Source organism: Ursus americanus, chromosome 5 (genome assembly GCF_024610735.1).
Source record: "Ursus americanus isolate L20-20 chromosome 5, mUrsAme1.1.p, whole genome shotgun sequence".
NCBI lineage: Eukaryota > Metazoa > Chordata > Mammalia > Carnivora > Ursidae > Ursus > Ursus americanus.
Genome location: NC_142131.1, coordinates 57,603,203 through 57,623,788, shown reverse-complemented (window position 1 = coordinate 57,623,788; position 20,586 = coordinate 57,603,203). Strand labels below are relative to the sequence as shown.

The 20,586-nt window shown below is 49.3% G+C and overlaps 1 long non-coding RNA gene across 1 annotated transcript in view; it reads left to right on the top strand.

Annotated features, from left to right (window-relative positions):
- Positions 1-1,068: 1,068 nt before the first annotated feature.
- LOC148110122 (uncharacterized) overlaps positions 1,069-20,586 on the top strand; it is a 251,291-nt gene continuing 231,773 nt past the window's right edge. Inside the window, exon 1 of the long non-coding RNA XR_015724564.1 lies at positions 1,069-1,196. This is a non-coding gene — a long non-coding RNA (uncharacterized LOC148110122). The remainder of the gene's footprint in view (positions 1,197-20,586) is intronic.

Here is a 20,586-nt window from a genome sequence, read left to right as displayed (position 1 = left end):
GACTTATTTCACTTAGCATTATCTCCTCCAGTGCCGTCCATGTTGCAGCAAATGCTGAGAACTCGTTCTTTCTGATAGCTGAGTAATATTCCATTGTATCTATGGACCACAACTTCTTAATCCAGTCATCTGTTGAAGGGCATCTCGGCTCCTTCCACGAAAAATCAGGCTCTTGACAAAAGGGTGAAGTTAAAAGGATTTTGCCACCTTGATGAGGAAACAGATCAGCAAAAGCCAAATCCCTTACTAAAAGACATCATTGGGGTGCCTGGGTGCCTCAGTCAGTGGAGTGTCTGACTCTTGGTTTCAGCTCAGGTCATGATCTCAGGTTGTGGGATAGGGCCTCGCCTTGGGCTCCAAGCTCAGTGAGAGTCTGCTTGAGACCCTCTGCTTCTGCCCCTCCCCCTGCTCACATGCATGCATGCTCTCTCTCTCTCTCAAATAAATGAATAAAATATAAAAAAAAAATGTGAGTTCCATCAGGTGAAGGATACGCCTGTTCTGTCTGCTTTGTTCCTTGCTGCTTCTCTAACCACTGATCAGTGTTTAGATCATATGGAAGCTTACTAAGAATGAATCTCTTCAAGAATAACTGGGCTTGCTTTAGTCTTTCCTGTCCAAAGGAGACATGCAACGTGGATGGACATTTGTGGTTGCGGTCCAAGGTCTCCTGAAAAATACTTCCTTTTTGGGGACAGAGAAAAGACCAATGGATCTGTGCTCCCAAGGAAAGCGACCCAGCCTTGTTGCTCAGGAACTCACGGAAGCAACAAATGTTGATTTTTAAGGGTGTTGATTTAGTGAGAACTGTGTTGCAAATTTTTGTTAACACTTTCCAGTCTGTTTGGGTAGCGTTACCATTAGCCAGATTTTGTACATTAGTCGTGTGTGCCTGAATATGTCTGTATTTATTTATGCACGTAAATAGCAAAGATCAATATACACTGAGAATTTAAGGCGTAAAGTTTGTAAGTATCCTGGCGGGATGTATTATACTGTTTGCTCATCTGAGCCAATGTCAAATATATAACTAAGTAAATGTACCTCATTTTCAGGGACACAGATGGGGCTTGCCTGGTGTTCATTGCTGTGTAAAATCAAGGCATTGAATCATCTTCCCGAAGCCAGGCTATGGTGGGTGTGTGCGGCAGAATCTGTCTTGTCCCCTGAGACTGGCGCTCAGAGACTGCAAATGGGTATGTGCGCATTTTGCTTTTTTAAGTGGACTTCTAGAAAAGAGTTCCTGTTTGAGGGTTAAGTAACTGGCTTGGAAGGCAGCTTGTAGCTAGTTGGTGGCTGCGGACCCTTGATAACTAGAGTCCCACTGTGTCTTGTGGGAACATGGGAACAGAGCAAAGGACCCCTTTGAGGTTTTGCTTTGGGCTGGCGGGGGCACAAGGGTGTCTCAAGCCCGTTGGCTCTCTTCTCTCCAGGTCAGAGTGCTGGCAGGGCAGTGGTTTCCAAAGCCCCAAGCTTTGGTTGGGCTAATCGGTCCAAATAAACGTATAACACATACTCTCAGGCCCCGGGGCCCCTCTCCTCTCCCTCTGAATGCTCCGGGTTGCATCATCATTAGTACGGCTATTGTGGGCCTGATACATGGGGAAGAGGTGGCCACAGGCCGGAAGGCCCTGTGGTGACAGACGCTGCCTGCAGCCGCCACAGCTCGGGTGCTGTATACACAGCATGGGTTCGGGCCCAGGTGAGTCATCGCCAGCCTGGGAAATGCACGGGCGATGATGGATGGCCATGGTGCTCGGATGCGCCCCTGACACTATTTGCACAAACAGGGAACTCAAAAGAATGGGGTTTTCATGAGCTTATATAAGTTAGTTGGCAGTGCACGGCACCCCAGCTGTGCGGCATGACGGGACAGAGCTTTGCGTTCCTGTTCAGAAACAGGTGACTTTAAGAACCAGTTTGCCTATGTCAGGACTTGAAATGGTTTACTCTGCCCTTCTGTTGTCGTTAACCCTCCCCCCCTTTTCTCTTTGCCTTTCTCTTTGTAAAAACTTTCTTTGCAAAGGGATTCTTACAACTGGGACAGTAGGGCTACTGTTGCTCCCAGCAGCCGCCCAAGGGGTTTGCTTTTCTTTGGGACTCTGACTTCCTTGAAAGATGCATCAGGGAGGGGACAGCAGGTGTGTGAGGCTGAGTGCTCTACGAGGTGGCGGGCAGGGGATGAGAGAAGGGGTGGGGTGGGGGTGGCCTGGAAACCCACCTCAGCCCATTCCTGGGGGCGTCTCCAGATTTTTGTCTTGGCTCTGTGAGAGTTAGGCATGGAGTCGATGAGGAATAACCTTACGCTCACACGTACTCCACCAGCGCCTGGCACACCGTAGGCCTCTCCTTTGCTCTTTCTGTCAGCTCTACTGCCAGGAGGACAGGAGTTACCGTCATCTGTAAAGATAATAGTGTCGGGGCACCTGGGTGGCCCAGCGGGTTGAGCCTCTGACTCTTGATTTTGGCTCAGGTCATGATCTCGGGGTCGTGAGATCCAGCCCTGAAGGGGGGAGTCTGCTTCTGTCCTTCTCCCTCTCCCTTTGCTCCTCCCCCCCACCTCCTGCTCACGTTGCTCTCTCTCTCAACCAAATAAATAAATCTTAAAAAAAAAAAAAAGATAGGGATGCCTGGGTGGCTCAGTCGGTTAAGCATCTGCCTTCAGTTCAGGTCATGATCCCAGAGTCCTGGGATCGAGCCCCGCATCGGGCTCCCTGCTCAGCGGGGAGTCTGCTTCTCCCTTCCCTCTCCCCCACCCCGTGCTCTCTCTCTCTCAAATAAAGAAATAAAATCTTAAAAAAAGAAGATAATAGCGTCAGAGAGGGGATGTGGCCTCTGCAAGATCCCTCCGCATGCCAGAACAGGGCTAGTCTGCAACCCTGATATGGCGCCATGCTCTGCTGCCATGTTCCCAGCCTGGGGTCAGCCCCCTGGCCTTCTGGCCTCCTGCAGTCTTGAGGGGGCAGGAGGATAGACTCTTGAGATTGGGAGTTTGCATTTTGAGACCACATCCAAATGTGGGCACCACCCATTGTCAAAACTGGGACACCATTCGTTCCCTCGGTGCTGGGGAACATGCTGATGATGTTAGGTCTCATTCATCCCATGATGGCGTCTTTCCATCACCACCAAGATTATGGACGCCATTAGCTTTATACAGAGGCAAGCGTCTCATGCAAGCCTTTGCTCTTGCTCGAGCATTTCTTTATGAAAGTTTTTTTCCTTATTAAAACGCAGTACATGATTATCATAGAAAGATAATACGAAGGAAAAGAGTTTAATAATATCACAGTCTTGATACAAAACCCAAAACAGGATCGTGCTGACCATACAACATTTTCATGACCGAGATTGTCCTCTTCCTGTATTGCGCATACGTGGGGTCTTGGCGGGCATTCCTGACCATCTTCCGGGGCTGCAGCTCCTGCTCGCATTGGGTGGAGCCGTGCTTTGTGGACAGATATATAGGCTGCTTCCCCCTTTCTCCTTCCTCCATGTGGGTGAACATCCTCATCCCTGGATCTCCGCTCACATTTATTATTCAACAAATAGTGGTGGAGAACAAGGCACATTTTTCTTGGGATAAATTCTTAGAAGTGGATCTTCTGGCTTGAATCATCTGGGTGCTTTTAAAGTTACCACATTCATGGTGAACGTTTTAAAGAGTGTGGGAGGGAATCTAGTAAAAACTTGAAGACCATCAACCTCTGCTCTTTAAAATAACCTCTGTTAATATTCTTAGGGATCCTTCCAGAAGTTATGTGTGCGTATGTGTGTGCAAGTCTTTAATTGATTTGTGACTTTCTTTTTTTAAGATTTTATTTATTTATTTGAGAGAGAGAGACACAGTGAGAGCGAGCATGCGTGGAGGAGAGGGACAGGGGGAGAGGGAGAAGCAGACTCCCCGCTGAGCAGAGAGCCCGATGCGGGGCTCTACCCCAGGACCCTGAGATCATGACCTGAGCTGAAGGCAGACGCTTAACCGACTGAGCCACCCAGGCCCCCCTGATTTGGAACTTTCGTAATAGCGTGAACAGTGATTATTCTATTAATACTGTATTCTATTGTAGTGGCAACTTCCCACGTTGGCACGACCACTTCGTGGGGGAGCTGTATCACGTCTTAAAAAATGGCAGAGCGCGCCACCGTGAACATCCTTATGTCTTGGTTTTGTTGTGCAGGTGTCGCTGTAGGAAATGCTGGGAGTGGAGTCACTGAATGGCAGAGTTCTGCCCATTGAAAGTGTTTCCAGCTATTGCTAAGTCAGTGTGGGTGTTTGGTCACACGTATTGCTGATTAGTTTACAGAAAGGCTCTGTTTACACTCTTAACAGCAGAGGTTGAGAATGTCTTCTTCCTGATCTCTTTTACTTGCTCTGTGGATTATCAATTTTAAAAATGTCTATTTATTTGGTAAAAAAAGAAGAGATTCAGTATTTGTCCATGAATTTGCATTCCCCTGTTATTAGCATGAGGTCCTCCCCCTAGCTGGGACAGTGCTTTGAAGCTCACAGCTACTGGTTTTTTGTTTTGTTTTGTTTTGTTTTGTTTTTAGAGGCTGAATTCATTTCCTAACCTGGGTAACCTTGGGCAAGTCAGATCGAACCCTAGTTTCCTTATCTGCAAAGTGAGGGTAATAATATCTATTTCTCAGGGTTGTGGAGCCTTTCTGACCAGCCTTGTCTCTCTTGGGGGATTGCCCTTCGCGCTTGAAGAAGAATTCCCACTTCCTCATGTGTGCCCGTGGAAGGCTGTTGCGGTAAGGGCCCTCTGCCTGTCTGGTCAGGGACCTTCTGGTGTTGTATTTTTACGCAACACTGCCATCCTTTCACGTTGTCACTTCCTCCACTCACTCCTCACCTCTCCTCTGCTCTGGTGCCTGAGGCCACAGGGTAGCTTCAGCTCTGGCTGGTTTTGAAGGAGGGTGGGCTTGTGAGCTGTCCTGCTAGAAGGCAAGTCTTAGGACCCCTCTCTGAACCCTGGATAGGGATGAGGGGAGCACCTCCCAGCAGCAGACACCGTGCTGGCTACTTCGCATGACGCATTCCAGTGAATTCGCCAGTGGGCATCATCATTCCGGCTTGCAGAGGTTTAGAGCGGTTGAGTGCCTTTCCCGAGTCAGGCAGTATCCACGGCAGAGCCCAGGGCTGGCTGACTCGCTCCCGGGCCTGTGCTCCTGTAGCTGTCGCCCTGTGCTGAAGACAGGCGGATCCCTCTCCCATACCTGTAAGGAATTTGGAACCGTACTACCGCAGAAGCTCTGTTAGTCAAGATTGGAAGGGTGCTTGGGGCTTCTTGACGCTGTGAGGGACAGCTTCCAGGCACCAGAGGACATCCACACTTCATGCAGCAGTGACTGGCACACTGGCCTCAATAGATTCGGGCCAGCTGGGTCCCTCTCCTGGTCCCAGCCAAGTGTCCCAAAGAGTCTCTAGTGTGTGGTCCCATGATGCCCAGGAGTTAGAGAGTCCTGCTCCCATGGGGCCGACTGCAGGGCTAGTGCTGTTCGTCGTTGAGTGTGGTGAAGGCTCCCAGCTCAGGAAGTGGGGGAAGGCTCCACCTGCAGGCTCCCAACTTTCTGGAGTAGTCCCTGTGTAGCCTGGGTTGATTGGCTCCCACATCCTTCTGTATCCTCTGGGTGACATTTTATTTCTAAAATGAAAACAAGTTTTAATCAACTATTTTGTATTTATTTTTTCTTAGTTCTTCCTTAAACCTTTTTGCCCAAAGATTTATTTTTATTTATTTTAGAGAGAGCCCCGAGGCGGGGTCAGTCTCGTGACTCTGAGATCATGACCCGAGCTGAAACCAAGAGTCAGACACTTAACCGACTGTGCCACCCAGGAGCCCCTTATTTTGTCTTATTTCTAACTCCTTGTTTATTTTCTGCTGATTCTTATGACAAAAAGTCCCAGTACTACAGTACATACCATATTTAGGTGCTCAATAAATATTTGAATAACGAATGGAATATAGAAAGTGTTAATTCCCTTGGTCTAGCTCCCAGAAATACCCATTGTTAATAGCTGGCTGAATAAAGCTTCACCGTTCTTTTCTATATATATATATATATACACACACACATGTGCACACACACAGACTTGCTACTTCCACAAATGGGCCCATATGATACATCTTGTACTGCGTTCATTTAATAACGTGTCTTGGGCATCTTTCCACATCATCAGGCACAAAGCTCTACCTCCTTTTAGACATCTGCTTTGTGTTCCATTGAATGGATAGTCTGCAATTTATTTAAGTCCTTTATTGATGAACATTTGGGATGTTTCCAGTTTTTCATTTTTTCAGATACTGTTTGCAAATAGTGTTATTTCGAAAGGCTTTTCTTCGAGATGAATAGAAAAATTCTGGAGCATGTAACTCTATACTGGAATTTATTGATCACCTGCTTTTCAGAAGCCTTTACCAACATAGCCACTCAGAATTCAGTCCTTTCCCCTGGGTCCCCCTGCTCATGACCTGCTTCTTCTTTTTTTTTTTAATTTTTATTTTTTAAGATTTTATTTATTTGACAGAGAGAGAGAGCACAAGTAGGGGGAGCAGCAGGCAGAGGCAGAGGGAAAAGCAGGCTCCCCACTGAGCAGGGAGCCCGATGTGGGACTCGATCCCAGGACCCTGAGGTCACGACCCAAGCTGAAGGCAGATGCCCAACTGACTGAGCCACCCAGGTGTCCCATAACTTGCTTCTTTGTCCTGCACTTGTTCCTCAGCCTGGCATGGATGGTTGTCTTGCCTGCTGGTTTTTGAGCTCTTGACAATGGCAAGCGCACTGCTTTCTCGGGCTTTTCTTTCCCCCTTTGGGGGAGGGGCAATTTTTCTTTTTAAATTTAGTTTCCACTTGTTACCAAAATTATACAGTAACACAAAGAATTAAATACCTACATAACACTTATTATGAAAAGGAAGCCCCCCTTCCGCCTCTATACTCATTTGTCCTCAGTTGCACATCCCAGAATCAGCCACTTTCAACCCTTTTAAGTGATCTTTTTCAGTATCTATTTCCATAATTCTACAAAATGTATTTGTATTGCTACTTTTTAATGTTTTCTCTCTAAGCACCACTATCTACTGACGTCTCACTGTGGAAAGTGAGCCTCCAGCTTCCTTTTGTACTTCTTGTCCACTGGTTACCCAGGCACACACACCCGTGCACACACTCTCATACCGCGGGCCCATGTGCCCTGGGGGGGGTTACTCCGCATGTTTGGGTAGATCAGTATTCAGTGTTTACATTATCTGATCTATGTCCTATGAAATTGTGAGTATTTTCCTTTGGCCACAGAACCTTATGTTTTCACCACAATTAGTCATTGTTGTTATTAATTTTCTGTGCATCTATCATGATTTTATCGTTTCCACATTATCCCCTGGTTGTGCATATCTCCTCTCAGTATGTTTGGTGTGTGCGTATTTTACCAGGTTTATCTTCCTGAGAAAGCCTCTCCTGCAACCTTCTGACTTGCCCTGGTCTGAACTGGTTGCCCTCTGTGCTGGGTGTGTATCTGTATTCTTGAGCTTTTCCTTCACCGTTATCCTGGGAATTGGCTTCCCTTCTCTTCTGAGTAGGATTTCCTCTTCCCCGTGTCCCACGCCTTTGTACTTCTTGGTTTAGCCCTCTTTTGCTCTCCTGTGCACGCTCTCCACAGCTTCCCGAGAAAGCGTGCCCTGGAGGTGAAGCTTTTAGACCTCGTAGGTGTTACAAACTCTTAATTTTCCTATCACACTTAACGCGATAGTTTGGCTGGGTATGGAATTCTAATTTGGAAGTATTTTCCTTAAGAGTTTTGAAGAGTTTGTCCATTGTCTTTTAGCTTTCAAAGTTGCCATTGAAAATTTGGATGCCATTTTGGTTCTCCAAGTTTTATATGAATCCTGTTGTTATTTTTTTCTCTAGAGGCTTCTAGGAATTTCTTTTTATTCCCAGTGATCTGAAATTGATATTCGGTGTGATTTTTGGTACGATTTTATTTCCTTTTGTTTGCTAAGCACTGGGTGGGCTATGAAGTCTAGAAAATCATGTCCTTTAGTTTTAGGAAGTATATTGAAGGAATTATTATTTTATGATATCTTCCTATCCTTTCTATTTTCTGTCTTTTAAAAAACCTCTTGGGGTGCCTGGGTGGCTCAGTCGGTTAAGCAGCAGCCCTCGGTTCAGGTCATGATCCCAGGGTCCTGGGATCAAGTCCCGCATTGGGCTCCTTGCTCAGCAGGGAACCTACTTCTCCTTCTCCCTCTGCCTACTGCTCCTCCTGCTTGTGCTCTCTCTCTCTGTCAAATAAATGAAATAAATAAAAAATCTGAAAAAACCCTCTTGCATGGTTGACTGCAAAAATAGCCTCTTCCTCATACCCAGATTCTTTGCCTTGTAACCCTGTGGTCCCTTCCTTCTCTGACTCTGGCCTGAGATATGCGGCTCACTCTGGGCCAATGGGATGTTGTCATCATGACACAGATAAAGGTGTGGAAGTCACTTATGTGATGGAGTTTGCTTGCTTTTGCTTGCTGTCAGCAGCTTGAGACGAACATGCCCAGGTTAGCCTACTGTTTCCAGGAGAAAGATGCGAGACACGTGAAGCAGAGCCAGCCCTCCCCAGCCCAGATCAGCAACCATCCCAGATGCATAAGCAGCACATGCTTATTGTTGTAGGCCACTGGGTTGTTGCGGTTGTTTATTATTTAGCATTGTGGTGCTAGTAACTGATATATTTGATTATTTAGATGTCGCACCTCATAGCATCGCTCTTTAGCTTTCTTTTTACTGTTCTTTCTGGGAGGTTCTCTCAACAATATGTTTCATCCCTTCTACTGAATTTTTCATTGCTACCGTCATATTTTTAATTTTCAAGAATGCTTAGATGCTTTGCATGTCGTTGCTCTGGAGCACCCAATTGGAGTTTCATGGAAGCATATTTTGACTATGTTAACTGTTATTCTTTAAAGTTTTACTCTCCTTGCTCTCTTTCCTTTCTTATTGTTTATTTTGGTCTCTATCTTTCTTATTAGGCAGTTTCTTCTAATATCTGATAATGCTTGCCTATTTATTCATATTCACCAAAAAGTGGGTTGGAAGCTGTGTGTGTGTGTGTGTGTGTGTGTGTGTGTGTGTGTGTGTGTGTTGTGCACTGAATAGCAGTCCTTTGGGGGAACTTCTGACTCTTTTCTCTAGGGCTGGCTAAGTGTCCCAGAGAAGTTTCTTCCATTCTGCAGCTTTGAGGACATTCATCGGGCTGCCAGCATTCTGAGAATCTGATGGGGGAAGCAAGCAAGGGGTTCTTAACGTTCAGAGTGTAAACTTCCACTTAATTCCCCTGTTTTCAGTATGGTATCCCTGCTCTCAACGGTGCTTGGTGTTCTCAAACCAGAGTCTTTCTGCTTAACCCTTCGGAGAAAATAATCCTCCAGTCTTCTGCCAGCAAGGTGAGGGGCAGCCACCTGGCTGCAGGGAGCTGGAGAGGGGTCTCTACACCTAAAAGCTGATCACAGCGGCTTTCAGCCGGCCCCCTGCTCCACACCCCACCTCTCCCAGGTCCCTGGTGCCTGTAATTCCTGAGGCTTTGTGTAATTCTTGGGTGAACATCAGGTGGCTTTTTGGCTTTCCTCTCTGCTGACTTAGGATTTAGTTTGCTTGGGTCTGTTAAGTCAGCTACTCTCATCTACCCGCTTCCTAGTCCCCCAATTTTGCTGCTTGTTTCCTCTCCTGTTCTGTTTTTTTTTTTTTTTAAGGTTTTGTTTTAATTTCAGTTAATCAACATACGGTGTTGTATTGGTTTCAGGTGTACAATATAATGATTCAACAATTCATACATCACCCAGTGCTCATCACAAGTGCCCTCCTTCATCCCCCTTCCCTATTTCCCCCATCCCCACACCCCCCTCTCCGTGGTAACCATCAGTTTGTTCTCTGTAGTTAAGAGTCTGTTTCTTGGTTTGCCTCCCTCTCTCTCTCTTTTTTTTCTTCCTTTGCTCATTTGTTTTGTTTCTTAAATTCCACATATGAGTGAAATCATATGGTATTTGTCTCTCCCCGACGGGCTTATTTTGCTTAGCGTTATACTCTCTAGCTCCATCCGTGTCATGGCAAATGGCAAGATTTCATTCTTTTTTTTATGGCTGGGTAATATCCCATTGTATATATATATCACAACTTCTTTATCCATTTATCAATCAGTGGACACTGGGGCTGCTTCCATATCTTGGCTATCGTGGATAATGTTGCTATAAACATTGGGGCGCGTGTATCCTTTTGAATTAGTGTTCTTGTATTCTTCGGGTAAATACCCAGTCATGAGATTGCTCTATCATAGGGTAGTTCTATTTTTAACTTTTTGAGGAACCTCCATACTGTTTTCCACAGTGGCTGCACCAGTTTGCATTCCCACCAACAGTGCATGAGGGTTCCTTTTTCTGCACATCCTCGCCAACACCTTTTGTTTCCTGTGTTGTTGATTTTAGCCACTCTGGTATGTGTGAAGCAATAGCTCGTTGTGGTTTTGATTTGCGTTTCCCTGATGGTAAGTGATGTGGAGCATCTTTTCATGTGCCTGTTGGCCATCTGGATGCCTTCTTTGGACAAACGTCTGCTCCTTTCCTGTTCTTCGTATCTGTGTGTATTTAGGCCTGTTTTTTCTTACCTAGTGCTTTATTTTAATGGGATATCTTTATTACTTCTTTGATAAAACATGATTCTCATAAAAAATTAGAACAGTCCAAGGTAACTGAACCTCCCTCAGAATCTACCTCTTCATCCAGAGCTGATCAACAATTTATCTTTCCAGATAGTTTTGCCTGTATGAATTGTAGGCCTCTGTAGGCGGAACTACTCATACTTGCAAACCCCAGCCCCTGCACTTTGTGACTATACAAGAGATCATACTATCCTAGTATATACTATGCCATACTATTCTCTAACCGGTCTGTTCCCTCAACCCTTGCACAAAGATCATGCACATCTTTTAATCATAAATTCGGAGTCACTGCTTTCTTTTTAACATGCCGCCCAGCGTTCTGTTATACTATCATTTATGCATCAAACATTTAGGATGCTTCCAATTTCTTGTTCCTATGGAGGGTGCTGCTCTGAATGTCAGTATACCCACATCTTTGCACTCCTGTCATTTTGTGTCCTCAGATGTTTCCTTGGAGTGGAATTGCCAGATGGGTGTGCACAGCTCCGACATTGGCAAATACTCCCGATGGCCCCCAGGCAGATGTCCAGTTTATACTCCGCTCCTTGGTTGGTGAGAGGGCTTTTTTGCTGGCCTCTCTGCTTACTCCTGTCTCATCATTCTTGGTAATCGTGGCTATAGGTTGGGTGGAAATGGCAGCCCATTGCTGCTTTAATTTGTGTGTCTTTGAGTAGTAAGGTGGAGCCCATCTGTGTGTCCTGGCCATTGTGTGAACTGCTTGCTCTCCGTATGGTTTTTCCTCTTCCGAAAAGAGTTCTCAGACCCCGGTTCGTCCTCAGCTTTGCTCCCTGGGTATTGTGGGCCCTGGGGTCCAGAGCGTGGCAGGCTGTGTGGATGGTAGGAAGAGGCATCGTGCTAGCGAGTGCCGTCTAGACAGCAGTGCGTGCTCTCTTGTTCCTCCCCTTTCCTCCCTTGAGGCTCTTAATTGGGGGTCGGCAGAACTTTCTCACCAGTAAGTATAGGCCTGGAGCTGACAGGCTCTGGGCACAGAGTGAGGCTTCTGGGGTGCTTGGCTCATGGGGCTGCTCTGTTGGTGGCTGAGTCCTGGGTGGTGACTCTGGCACTGGCCTGAGTTTTGGCATTCACCAGGGTTTACATTCCACAAAGACGGTTGCCTTTTTTTTTTTTAATCTTAAAAAAAACTGTGAAATACAGCACATACAGAAACGTTCAGTTTAACAAATTATTATAAAGCAAACACCCGTGTAACCTCCTCCCTGGGAGACAGTTGACTTAACAATACTGTGGCAACTGGGCCTGGCACCTTGCCTTGACTGTTGGGCTGTATCGTTCCCCGGCAGCCCACCCTAGGACTCTGGGCCAGGGAGGGGCGAGCCTTGGTCATGGGAGGACGACTTCAGGACGGGCAGCTGTGGGTTAGGGTGCCGTGGTCCGGTGTGGGGGCACAGGGGATTGAGTCTGTGACTTTTGCTTCGCCTCTCGGCCCCTTTCACCGACCTGTGTTCTGACAGACTCAGGGAACGTTCAGACCCCAGGAATTTGGGTGGAAACCCAGGGAGCAGGGCAAGTCCAGGAATCCAGAGTGTGAAGCGTTGGACAGGCCTGAAGGCCGGGTCTGACTGGCTTGGGGTTTGGGGATAGCCACAAACACTCACCCTCCATGGCAGAGCTTGGCCCTAGCCTGTCTGGGAGCGTGGCCATGTCACGTGGGTGCAGCCTCCCTCTCACCGAAGAGGGTTTGAGGAGGACCAGCCTTGGTGTGGGAGATTTTCCTCAGGGATTGGGCTGGGATGTGAGCAGCTGACAGAAGGTCAGGACTGTGGCTCGTCGCCCTGGGCTGGGACAGCTGAAGAACATTCCTCATCCTGGTGGCTCACTTCCTTTTGCTGCACCAGCCTTTGGTGCTTCTCCAGATGGGATGTCTTCCCCCAGTGACCAGCCCCCAAGTGGAATGCCCACACCCACTACAGTGCAGCCCTGACACACAGGAGATGGGCCTCAGCCCACTTGCCCGCCTCCACTTTCTTCCCTCTCAGCTGCCCCTTCCCTTGTTCAGCCCACATGGAGCTTGCCGGTGTCTGCCAGGCCCTGGGTGACAGTGAGGGACAGGCAGACTCAGTCCCTGCCCTCGTGGAACTTACGGTCTAGAGTGTCTGGTAGAATTTTCTGTGGTGATGGAATGTTCCACCTGGTACTGGACAAAGCAGGGAGGGACATGGATAGACAAGTAACTGGGAACTATCATGCTTGGCATGAAACAGTGGTGGCCAGGGAGGGTTTTTTGCATAAGCTCGTCCTGAAGGAGGGAGAGGGAGAGCCGGGCAGAGGGGCCTGGCAGAGGGGTGAAAGGGGGGGAGTGGCACATGTAAAGGCCTGCTGAGGGGAGGTGGGGGGAGGTGTGCACGTTCAGGAGGAAGGAAGGCAGCATGGCTGGGGATGAGAGGATAAGGGAGGGGTCTTGGGAACTGGGATGACAGGGGCCAGAATCATGGACCCTGGGAGCACATGTGGCTTTACCTGGAGGGTGTATTTGGGTCTGGGCCTGATGTGGACAGCTTTGCATTTTAAGACGTTCATCCTGGTGCTGTGTGAAAGGAGAAGGGTCTGGAAGGTGAGACAGCTGAAGCGGTGGCAGCAGGGGAATGGAGAGAGCTGGAGAGAGAATTGGAAGGATGGATGCTGAGGGAGGGAGAGCAGGGCTCACTAGGGACCTGGTGCTTCCTGCTTGGGAAGCGGAGTGGCGAGGTCGGGGCTGGGGACAGAGCTGTGGAAGTCCCCTGCGTGAGGTCCACCTGCGTGGGCCTGTTTATCGCTGGCTCTCCCACTGAGCTGTCACTCTTGAGTGGCGCAGGTCCAGCCGAGCCTGGGGAAAGGGTGTCCTGACTGGGCTGTGGCCAGGGCTCTGCCATTTCTACCTGTGGGGTGTGCACGTGCAGCCGTGTGCGGGCGTGTGTGTAGTGGCGCTTCTGCCTACCTCCAGCCTGCAGTTAGGATGAAGGGAGCTGGGGGTAGAGGAGGGAGGAGCAGGAAGGGGCAAAGTGGGACCTGTCCCAGAAAGACGAATTTCGCTGTGGGCTTAGGCTCCCCTCCTGAAGGCTAGCTGATGCTGGAGACTCCGGGCATTGGCTGGAGGGAGAAGAGCTATGCCAGGCGCTAAACTCTGCCTCCTGCCTGCGTATTGTGACAGACTCATTTCTCTTGAGATTTTGATCTGACCTCCAGCCGGTGGATTGCCTAATTATACCGGTGGCCCTTTGGGGGACTAGAACTTTGGAGTACAAGCCGAAATTCAGTACAGGCCAAATCGCGTTTGGGCTGTGTAAGTCTGGGTGGTGTTCTAGGGCTTCATGGGATGTGCGCCAGCTTCGCTGTCCCTGCTCTGCACCCCCACCAGCCCCCACTCCTTGCCAGTCTTTCACAGTCTGGACTTGGCTCCGGCATTTAGTAGGGAACACGTCCATTTGGCGGTCAGAAGTACAAACCTCACCATGCTAAGCCGCATGATGCCCGGATAGCAGGTTCTCTTGAGTCTCTTGGATGGGGCTCTGGGCTAAGATTTCAGGTTCACTTTGTCCTTACCTACTGCAGTGCTGGCTGGGAGAATCCACTATGCCAGGGAGGACCCAGCCAACCGGGGAGGATTGGAGAGGGATCAGTAATCTTGGTCTGTGGACTCCTCCAGGGCCACCAGTCGTGGCTCCTGACTTGGCCAAGTACGTAGTTGGGCCAGGTAGATGAGCGTGACTGGCTTCTTGGGAGGCCCAGCTCCGGAACCGGGTTTGCTAAGGATGCTTGTGGTTTCCTGTCTGTGCACCCATCAGCCAACTCTCGCACCCTGCCTTCGTACTCTCTCCTAAATGTGTCTACTTCTCTCCACCTGAGTCACTGCCCTGGCCCTAGGTTAAGCCTTCATCCTGTCACCTGTCTCTCACAAACCTTCCTGCCTCGCTGCTCCTTCTGCCCCTCCTGGGCAGTCAAACCTGATCCTGTGACTCTTGTCTTTGACCTCTTTGCAGATTCTGTTTCTTTTACCTAGAATTTTCCCATCCCGTTATACCCTCCTCCCCTCTGCATGACCAATTTCTAGGCATTCAGTATCCAGCATGTAGTAGGCATTGATGTATTTTTCAAATGAATATATGTAAATTGGTGTAGGATGAGTCTTTTTAATCTCAACCGATTGTTATTTCAACATTTTTAAAAAATATTTTATTTATTTGAGAGAGAGAGAGAGCATGAGGTGGGGGAGAAGCAGAGAGAGAGAGAGAGAGGGAGAGAAATAGACTCCCTGCCGAGCAGGAAGCCTGATGCGGGGCTCCATCCCAGGACCTTAGGGTTATGACCTGAGCTGAAGGCAGACGCTTCACAGACTGAGCCGCCAGGCGCCCCTGACTGTTACTTCATAGAGAAGTCATTCCTTGCTCCCCTTCTTTCTTTACGTTGCACCTACACTCTGTGCTAGAAAGTGTAAGCTTGTGTTCATCTGGCTCAGCAAATATTGTTGCATTGAATTGTGTAGCATTATCTTTCCATACTGAGAAGTCCCTGAAGCTCTATTCAAGCCTTTTTATCAGACACTTTTCCTGACACTCTGTGAGATTCATAGATGAGATCTTGTGTCTTGGTTTCCAGCCTCTGGCTTCATGGAGAAGGTAGCTTTTGTGTGAAACTTGGAGGATGGGAAGGCTTGGTCCTATGAAGACAAGGTAGAGAAGGTCTCTTCAGAAGGAGAAGGGCTCGAGCTGATGGGAGAAGGGTGAGATGTGTTTTTCTTCCACTCAACCCACAGGTCACCATCCCAGGAGCCAGATTAGTGGCTCTGCATTCTCAATAGTCTGACTACGAACTTCTTTCCTGGGGTAAGATCCCTCTGAATCTGACCTTCATTTTCCCCTTCTTCTCACATCTAAGACTTTGTTCAGGTTGTTGTCCTTGCCCAGGACACCATTTCTCAGAGGACGTGTCTCAGAAGCCCTTGCTTCTCTACCTTCCACCGCAACTGCGATTATTAGCACCTGCACATTTTGCATCTTTTTTAATGTTTCTCCTCAACTGCATGTAGTTTGCTGTTCAAGAGACTTCAAGTGTCATCTATCCATACAATGTCCTTTAGTCATTTCTTTGTGTGTCTACTGTGTGCTTGTCGCCGTCAGAGTCTATGGAGGAATCAGGCACATAAGATATGGCGTCTGCCCCGAGGAGGTTCCTGGTCTACTGAGGAGTGGAGACATGAGAGAAGTGGCTCCTCATGGTGTTATGATACAGGTCAGAAGAGGGAGCAATCAACTGTTGCTTCCAGCTCGGAGCATCAGGCAAGACATCATGGAAGAGGAAGGCTGTGGGTTGAGTCTTGGCATGCGAGGGAGGGATTTGATCCTGCAAAGTTGGGGCAGAGAAGACTTCCGGGTGGGAGAGTCTTGAGCAAATTTAAGAAGACAGGAGACTGGGGGCTTCTAAGGGGTTGGGGGATGTTCAGATGAGGCAGGGAGGTGAAACTGGAGATGGTATCTGGAAAAGTAGGGAGGGCCTGGGTCTTAGAGGGATGGAAGGACTGCCCTCTGGGGATGGAGAACTCTTGCCAGGATTGAGGAGTGACTTATGGCGACTTTTGATAAGGTAACATAAAAAAAAAAAAAAAAGAAAGAAATGTGGCCAGGTACCATGAGTAAGATATTTTGGGGTGGAGAGAGGTGGTTGTGAGGGGCCAGGCAGAGATTTCATGTTGAGGAGAGTGGGACTGAGGGCCAGCGAGCCCCTGGTGACCACTGTCTCAGTTTCAGTAATGGCAGGGGGAACGGAACTGTGCGAGTTGTACTCAGGGACTTCAGTGAGCCAGCACCGTGCTATGGTCTGTGGGGTCTCCTGAGGAGAAGGGACGATGCCACCCCTCTGCCCACGGTACCCACGTGGGGATTGGGCTTGCATGTTTTATACACTTCAGTTTTATTTGAAATTCTTACAAAAATACAGGTTGCTAATTAAAATGATAACTGTTTTGTTTTCATGCCAAACGAAAGAGAAGACAGGGTGTCTGAAGTAAGCTGGGTGCTGAAGGGCTCGGGGGACAGAGCTCCACTAAGGGGCTCTGAACCGTGGTGGGTCAGAGGCGTGCGGTTGCAGTGCGAGTGCTGGAGTCTTCAGAAACCCGTGGCACCTAATCAACACCTGGTTGGGAAGGGTAGGTCAGGTTATGATACAAGACAGACTGTCACCACGGATTAAAATCCTTCTGCCGTCCAAAGGTGCCAGTCATTTCTTGGAACATTTGCTAATCTGTTAAAATTTTAAGACAAATGCAAAACAAATCAACTGCTTGAGCCTGGCTTCTTAAGTGTTGGGTGTTCATTCATGTATTCAAGTGACTGATATTTAATTGGTTTGTTGAACTGATCCATTGATACTAACCTCATGGAACATGTACCAGAAGGCAAGGTGAAGAGGGTGGGCTCGCCAGAAGATGGGAGCGAGAACGCGTTCACTTTTAACCCCTGTGACCATTAAGAAGCTATAGTTCCTGGAAATAGGAAAGCAGACCCAAGTGCAGGTTTATTATACTGATTAGTGTCAGAGTAATGTGAAAAAATACAGCCTGGGAAGGAAAAGTCACAGGTTTGCAGCATTTTGTGGGCGTCCCACAGGCTGCATGTTTTGGGAGGGGGGATGGGAGGTGGAAACAAAGATAAGAAGTGGGAGGGTCAGGGGAGAAATGAGGCTTGTCCCAGGGCAGTGGGTCACACTGATGCCACTGTAGACTCCTGGGTGCGGGTAAGCATGCAGGTTTGAGGCCCACCTCCAGAGTTTCCTCTAGAAGTCTGGTCTGGAGCCCTGCAACCCAAAGGCTTAACCAGTTGCCCACCTTAGGTGGTTCTGAGGAATAGCAGTGACCTGGAGACATGAGCTCCAGTCTCGTATTTTCCAAAGATGATTACTGGGGGGCATCTGTTTCAAGGGCATATTGGATTTGTCCACTTGTTAGGATAGAACTTCCAGGCCCCACCATTCATTCATTCATTCATTCATTCATTCTTAAAGATTTAATTTATTTATTTGTCCGAGGGAGAGAGGGAGTGCACAAGCAGGGGGGCAGGAGAGGGAGAAGCAGGCTCCCGGCTGAGCAGGGAACCCGATGCGGGACTCCATCCCATGACCCTGGGATCATGACATGAGCGAAGGGCAGCTGCTTAACCGACTGAGCCACCCAGGTGCCCCCAGGCCCCACCATTTAATCTCATAGCTATCCCCTCTGCCCCTTGTGTCCTAGGTGTCAAATTCTAGAGGCCTGGGCGTCCAAGGTTGGCAGGCCGGTAGGGCTCAGACAGCAGGCTGTGGACATGGTGTGGGCTCTGCAAAGCAGAATGGCTCCTGGAGGAGGAGGTCTTAAAGGATTGGGAAAATCCTGGGAGCCCAGAGGCACTGAGCAGGGAGGAGGGAGACTGTTTTGAGTTTCTGACAGATGGCAGAGGCTCTGCTGCCCTGGCTGTGCTGGGGGACTCTGGACTCTGCTGGAGGTGGGGAGGTCTGTGTGTCCACACACCTGCCAGCCTTCATCCATGCCAGACCTCCACCAAGGGGCACATTGGAAGGTTCTGATACCTGTCAGAGAGCAAGTGCTGGCGCAAGTGTTGCTGGGGTTGAGAAATTGCTTTTCCAGCCATTTCACTTTGCAGGTGAGTAAACCAAGGCTCAGAGAGGAGAGATGACCCTTGAGGAAGATAGAAGAGGATGAACTGAGCAGTCAGACAGACATGGGCTCTTCTCTACCTCTGCCAGCCCAGCCAGAGGACCTTGAACAGATGATGTGGCCTCTCCGTGCCTCACTCTGCTCATCTGTGAAATGGGGTAATGATACCTACACTTAGGGTGGTTATGAGGCTCCACCAGGACTTTTTGCAGAGCCTGGCATCCAGGAGGCATCACCACTGTTGATGCCGAGGGTTGGGTCGGTGGTGGACCAGAGCCACCAGGCTGCCCCGGCTCCAGTCCAGCCTTCTGGTCCATGCCCTGCTGCCACCAGGACCCTCTGACGCTCTGCAGCCTGGCCAGGCCCTTGCTCCAGTAGGGACAGTTGGGATTGGGGTGTGGGACAGTGAGCGGGTTCTGTTTGCTAACTTTGTATATTGCTTAATAAGGAAAACACGGCTTGTCCTGGCACACAGTGGATCCGACCATATTTGGGGAAAAGGAGTAACTTGGATACAGTCAAGAACACAATTCTGAGCTCTTCTTATTTAAAACAAAATCAAAGACAATATGGAGTTGCCTCTTCCTTGTCCAGTTTGGTTATGGAGGAATTTCTGGTTATAAATAGGCAACATCTTGCAATGTGAGCTTTAGAAATAGCTGTGAACTGTTTGGGGAGCAAATCCTTTCTGCACTTGAAAGAACTTGGCATAGAGCTGGAGTCCCAGTGGATGGAGAGAGAAAGCAAATGTTTTGCAGCCATGCAAAGCAGATCGAGGCCTGCTGTGGCCCAGCCATTCCCAGATTGAGCACCACATCTGTGGGCTGGGAAGGGCCGGGTCATGTCCCAAATCTGGGGCCCTCCTGGCCTCTATGCAATGGGGCACCCCTGACCACACACACCCTCTTTCCTCCAGCTGTCTGCTTCATGGTGTCCACTCACCGTCCTTCCTTAGCCATCACTTACTCATTGATTCGTTGACTTAGCCATTTACTGAGCACCGTCCCAGCGAGGCAGTGATCCCGATGTTCTCCTGCTCCTCACGCCTCCTCACTGGTGGCCTCATCCCCTCTGGCTACTCTTTGCTCGTGACTAGTGCCCTGGGTTCTGTCCTCGGTCCTTTTCTTTTCTCTCTCTGCACATGATCCCATCCACTCTTGGCCTGATTTCCACAGTAGAGTGATTAAGTGGGGCTGCTCTGCCTGGGGCCAGTGCTGGTTCTACCACTTCCCAGCCGTGTGACCTTTGGCAAGTTTCTCCACCTTTCTGCAACATGGTTTCCTCACCTGTAAACTGGGGATGATGATACCTCTCAGGTGGTTATGCGGATGGACTGAGTTAATCTCTACAAAGCTCCGAGAGTGGGGGCAGCACTCAAACAGCAGGTCAGCACTCACAGAGCTTTGGCTGCTGCCCTTTTTAGCCCTTCTCTCACTAGTTGCTGTCTCTGCCCTGACCTCTAGGGAAGGACCTCCAGCTGCCCGCTGGGCATCCTCCGTTCAGTCAGTTCAGGGCAAGCTCCGTGCTGTGTCATCACATGCGTGGCGTTCAGTCAGGGGGTATGGTGTTGAGGAAGGTGCTGTCAGGGTTGTGAAGTGTGCCAGGTAGGTGACCAAGCACTGCGACGTGTGTCCTGCCAGTAGTGGGCGCTCCCCGGGCCACACTCAAGCTGGTGGTCTTTGTCTACACCCCCTTCCCACGTCTGCTGACTCTCCCATGGACAGCCGTCTCTTGGAGGCCAGTGAGGCCAAGGGCAGGAGAAAGTGGCAAGAAAGGTCCAGGTTTCCAGCCTGAGTGGCAGGCGGTGCCACCCAGTCTGGTGCTGAAGTGTTTCTTGATTCTTTGTCTCCTCTCCAGGGCCTTGGCCCCTGCCTGGGTCTGGCTCACCACCGCTCCTCCACCCAGACGGTCTTCCCGTAAAACCTCTTCCACTTCCTCTTCCTCATCCGCTGGCCTCACATGGCCAGAGTCAGGCCTGGCCCGTGTAGAGCTCCTCAGAGCCTTCCCATTACCTGCTGCTGGGTTTTCTGTGTGATGGGACCCTGCACCCCTGCAGCCTCGTCCTCCCCTGCTTGAGGCTGGCCCAGATGCTGCCCCCGTGAGTGTCGACTTCCTCTCCTGTTTGCTGAGTGCCCAGCCCTGTGGGGTCCTGAAATGCCTGGGTGCTGCCCACCTGGCCAAGGAAGTCTGGCGAGCGCACAGGCTGCCACAGGAGCATGGGGCCTGAGTGAGTCACTGT